A 6,000-nucleotide genomic window follows, 5' to 3' on the forward strand; every position below is an offset into this window, starting at 1 on the left:
AATTTTCAGTATTTATAATTTGACTTGCAATAATTAGTGTGACTTTATTCCTCGCATATTCAGACTCTGCTGGTTGTTTCTTTTCAAAACCTATTGCTAATATATGTAAACTCATCAACTGTACACCTTTGAGGGTAGGTGGAGAAACTGTTAAGATATCTGCAAATGAAATTGCTTTTGTAAGCATTATTTGAAATTCACTGACATTTTTCAAGATGTACATGTGAAAACAGTTCCACAAATGATGCAGAAGACCACTATTTGAGTGATGATCAGAAAACACACTGCAATAGTTCAGTCCTGTCTCCCTGGATGTAAAGCACAAACTGGAGTTCTAAGGAATGGTGCTTTATTGTTAGAGGACCTGTTAGTCTTTCTAGGTTCTTATATTACACCCATCCCTGCCTGAGAAGCAGGTTGATCTAGAAGTTAGAGCCCAAATTTTGGAGCCAGAAGTGCCTGAGTTCTAATCCTAGGTTTCTACCACCTTGCTATGTGGCCTTAGGAAAGACACTTTCCCTTGCTGTTTTGCCATCTATATATGGGGAATAATATTTACGGTGGTCATCATTTTTAAAAAAGTTAAACTGCCCTCCCAGTCACTGTATATGTGAGATTTCAGTTATATTCTATTCTAAATAGAGGGCAATACTGCAATGTCTCAGATACCACTGTAGAGTAAGTGGGTAAATGCTGACATTTCCTATTTGCATCAACTGTACCTATTTTACAGGTACAGGGGAGTTGTGCAAATTAGTTGAAATTTAGAAAGGGCTTTGAACAATCCAAGTGCTGTATGTATGCTATGTATGTTTTCTCAGAGCGTAACCCTCCGCCAGTCAATAGAGAATTATTTGGTAGCTCTGACCACTTGTATTTGGGGAAGGAACTATGCAAAATTCCCTCCCCAGAAGCCACAGGCATGCTTCTGTAAATCAGAAGTAACTCCTCCAAAGTCAATGGCAGTAAACTGATGCAAGTCCAATTGCAATCTATCTGCAAATAACAAGCATCCTTGCATTACTGATGCATTCCCTAATTTCTAGCTCCTGCTATTTTTCTGCTTTTACTGGAGGCCTTTTGTGTGTTGGTACTAGAACTTATCAATTGCTGATGCAGCTGTATTTCTTGACTATACCCCAGGGATACTCCCCAAAGACCAGTAACATCACATGCTTTTGTCTAAGGCTGCTTAATATTGCAAAACCTGCAGAATCCTTGATGGGGACCCATAACAATGGCTTCACTTTCCAGAACATTATAAGACTCTAGTATGCGATTGCATTTTGTAATTCATATTTTTGTGCTTAATGACAATTACGTTCATTGCTTGTATTATACTGTAAAGAAACTAGCCTCCTGACTGGGCAATGCTCTGGTACTGTATGCTTTAGAGCAGTGGCTCTCAAACTTGTGTATTGGTGACCCCTTTCACATAGCAAGCCTCTGAGTGCGACCCCCCCTTATCCATTAAAAACACTTTTAAATATATTTAACACCATTATAAATGCTGGAGGCAAAGCTGGGTTTGGGGTGGAGGCTGGCAGCTCGCGACCCCCATGTAATAACCTCGTCACCCCCCTGAAGGGTCCCGACCCCAGTTTGAGAACCCCTGCTCTAGAGTCAGTACCATTAAACCTACAAAGGCATACTTTGGGGGGCAAATAGGTCTAATAATAAGCAACACAACATTTCAAATGCATGCACGCACACAAATTATGCTATGTAATGTATTCTATAGACCATTGTATACTGTCTATATAATGAATTAATGTGTGGGTAGGATAAGGATATGTTACTCTTTGGAATTCTGCTGCTTATACAATAGTGAAATTAAATGTATGCATGCTGTGTCTTGTGCCCAGAAATTACAGGCAGGGGTAAGTTGTGATAAAAGCCCATAACCACCATTAGCAGTGACACCTGCTTCCTGCGCTCAAGGTATTAACCCTTTTTTTACATTATATAATCTGTATTGTAAAATATACATGGGCTTATGAAATTTTTTGGCTTTTATATCTTTATATATTATAGTGTCATGTACTGTAATGAGTTGATACATTGAGACAGGGTGTGTTACTTAGAATCGTAAAGGCTGGATTCAATTACATTTGTTTTTTTAAAAGTGCCGAAATATAGAGGTTTTGGAACAAGTCAGCCCAAATTATTTGAAAACTGTTACAATCAATTAAGAGGGCAGCTTCTACAATGTCCAGAATTTACCAATCTTGCAGAAGAGAAAATTTTGTAAATCAAATGAAGTGGTGGCCATTAAGAAAGCAGGGTTTGCTCTCAGGGGCCACAGAGTAAATTTCCAAGTATTTAGGACTGGAAATAGCTACGCTCGTTCAGATATAACTGTGTGGTGACCAGGGTAAGTGTTGATTTTTCACTATTTTTGTTTTATGGCAGTAACTCTTTTTAAAGGCAGTTAGGGGGTTTTGCTTGTCGCAAGACACCACACAATTAGATTGTTTAGAAGGGGTTATATGTCTGGGTTCTCCACACAGATCTCTCCCATAGTCATTGCCACCCAAGAGTATATTAAGGCTAAACAAAGGCCAGATCTACCAAATCCTCAAATTTCGCCCTACCCTCCTGATGTATACTGCTTCTCAAGCCAGCTCTTAAGGAAGTAAATGGGAGTCTTTCCACTGGATTTAACATTGGGTTGGATTGAGGACCATCACACATTTCTTCCTGGAGATTCTTCCTCTCTGCTACCATGTATGGAGTCTAGTCTTGTCTTCTCACTGCTGAGATACTGATCTTGCTCCCAAAGGGGGCAACCCAATGAGTCCAGTCCATCCCAGCAACTGACCATTTTGCAACAACTGGTTACTGCTGTGCCCTGACACACTGAAATTCAACAATTGCTTCCTCTCACTCGACAGCCCCAGTCACTTGTGTCCAATGATCCTGCCCCTGCAACCAGTGCAAAACATTTCTATTATTCAAGACATTTTTAGTAATTTGTGTTTATGGAAGCTAAAGGCAAATCACTGCTGAGTCCCAAGAATGTATGGAACTATTCTCCTATCAATGAGTCCGTTGAAAAATATGGCAACAAATGTCCCACCAATATCCTCCCTCTTACATCATCAGTGTGAATGATTCCTGTGGAGGGTATGAAAAACAGAGCGCAAGTTGGTGCTTCACAACCGTCCTCCTACAACTGTTCCATTGTTACTATTACTGTATTCTTGCTATTCCATCTCTGACACCATCCAGAAAAGAATCCAGTTTGTGACACATTGTGCATTGCTTTGTGAGATGGACAAGTATGTCTTAGAATAATATTGAGACCCTGACAAACTCACTTCCGCTTAGGATTGAACCCAGGTGGGGTCTAGTAAAAATCCTACTGAAGTTAGTGGAAAGATTCTCATTGGTTTCAATGGACTTTGGATCAGGCCTTCAGCTGTGGTTTTCCAGCTAAAAGACTATTGCACTAGACACTGCTCTTATTTCCTCCCCCACCCCCACCCCAAGTCACTGCCTGTCTTATTGTCAGAAATGCTCTAAAGCCTGGCTGCATATTTAAATGTCATAAGGAAATGCAAGCAACAAAAGGAGTGACTTGAAATGAAGGAATGGATTTATTTAAGCATTATGGGATGGCTTCTCTTTTGCCAAGATTCACTTGGCACAGGAGTGGATGAGTCTGACCTGCAGGGAAACAAGATATCTCCAGCCTGCTCAGCTGCAGACCTGGTTTTGGTGGTGTAGGAGCTACTTTAATCTGTGACCGCTGGCAGTAATCCCCAAGGGACTGTCCACTATCTGAGAACTGTTGGAGCATCATAACTGTTGGAGCATCATACATGCCCCTGCCACCTCTGTTATGCCCCGTGCTATGGTCTGGGTGGGGTGGCATAGGATCCAGTTATGACCGCTTTCTAACAGCTAGGAGCATCTTCAGCAGACCAGAGATGGCCAGCATCCTGCATGTGTGGCACCGACAGATTGTGTTGGGGGAGAGATTCTGGTCCAAGGGCTCCATCTTGTTTGAAGTATTCCATGGCAAATTTGGATAAATAACCCAAATTTCCAGTGATAGGGTGAGGAGGAAAATACCCACACAGCCTGCAAAGCTCTAAATAGTCTTCTGTTTTGGAAGTACAGAACCAGTTACAGTTCTTCTTTGAATATCTGATTACACAGTGTTGGAGAACACCGTGACTACTAGCCTATAGCTCAGCCACCAGTCTTCTCATTTTGTGTTTTATATTCCTTGATCTGCAGAGCTAGTATCAAAGAAGAGAGATGTATTTAGTTCTGGAAGCTTAACATTTTCTCTGACTAGTGGAAAGAAATGATACCTGAGTTTGAGCTTTCCAACAGCTTTGAAGGGTCTCTGCACTCACTTTTCAGAAATCCCTATTGAACGTTTAAAAAAGAAAGTTAGCCATATAAAAGTGAGGCAGACCTAAATAATACCATGGTTTCTTCATTGGAAGGAGGGGTCATTTTAATGCTGACAATAGACTTCCAACAGCAGGTGATCAGTGTGCTACATGTCATGTGACTATAGGCAGAGTTGGTAACACCATTGATAGGGAAGGTTGCCCAACACTTTGCCAGAACTGAGTGGAACTTTGTTATTATTATTTATTGTATTACCATCATGCCTCGGATCCCTACTCCTGGACCCAGGACCCTGTTGTGTTAGGTGTTGTAAAAAAAAAAAAAAAGCAGAACAAAACAACGGCCCCTGCCCCCAAATGGCTTCCAAATTCAATACAAGAGGAGACGACAGATGGAGACAAACTAAAGTAAAAGGAAACTCTGAGACAACACTGGTCAGCATGATAGGCAGTGGGATCCACGTGCCAGCAGCCTAACCTGTGTCAAGTTTTTTTTTTAAAGCCTCCCAGAAAAGGAGAGTTTTAAGGAGGGTTTAAAAGGAGGATTTAATGCGCTTTGTAGCATTGTGCATGAAGAAGGAAGCTCTTCCCAAGCATGAGTGCCAGTGTGGGGAGAAAGCAAGCCTTTTTGAAAACTTAACAAGTGGGCAATGGAAGGCATTGTAGGCTAAATCAGAGGTGGGAGGTGATCCTCTGATAGTGAATGAGATACATGCCATGAAGGGTTTTGACAGTGAAGACAAGCAGCTTATGTCTGATGCGATAGAGAAGAGGGAATCAGTAAAGGGATGCAAGGAGCAATGGCTAAGCTCTGGTCTACACTAGGACTTTAGGTCGAATTTAGCAGCATTAAATCGATGTAAACCTGCACCCGTCCACAAGATGAAGCCCTTTATTTCGACTTAAAGGGCTCTTAAAATTGATTTCCTTACTCCACCCCTGACAAGTGGATTAGCGCTTAAATCGGCCTTGCCGGCTTGAATTTGGGGTACTGTGGACACAATTCGACGGTATTGGCCTCCGGGAGCTATCCCAGAGTGCTCCATTGTGACCGCTCTGGACAGCACTCTCAACTCAGATGCACTGGCCAGGTATACAGGAAAAGAACCGCAAACTTTTGAATCTCATTTCCTGTTTGGCCAGCGTGGCAAGCTGCAGGTGACCATGCAGAGCTCATCAGCAGAGGTGACCATGATGGAGTCCCAGAATCGCAAAAGAGCTCCAGCATGGACCGAACGGGAGGTACGGGATCTGATCGCTGTATGGGGAGAGGAATCCGTGCTATCAGAACTCCGTTCCAGTTTTTGAAATGCCAAAACCTTTGTCAAAATCTCCCAGAGCATGAAGGACAGAGGCCATAACAGGGACCCGAAGCAGTGCCGCGTGAAACTGAAGGAGCTGAGGCAAGCCTACCAGAAAACCAGAGAGGCGAACGGCCACTCCGGGTCAGAGCCCCAAACATGCCGCTTCTATGATGAGCTGCATGCCATTTTAGGGGGTTCAGCCACCACTACCCCAGCCGTGTTGTTTGACTCCTTCAATGGAGATGGAGGCAATAAGGAAGCAGGTTTTGGGGACGAAGAAGATGATGATGATGACGAGGTTGTAGATAGCTCACAGCAAGCAAGCAGAG

The sequence above is a fragment of the Caretta caretta genome, chromosome 4 (genome assembly GCF_965140235.1).
Source record: "Caretta caretta isolate rCarCar2 chromosome 4, rCarCar1.hap1, whole genome shotgun sequence".
Classification (NCBI taxonomy): domain Eukaryota; kingdom Metazoa; phylum Chordata; order Testudines; family Cheloniidae; genus Caretta; species Caretta caretta.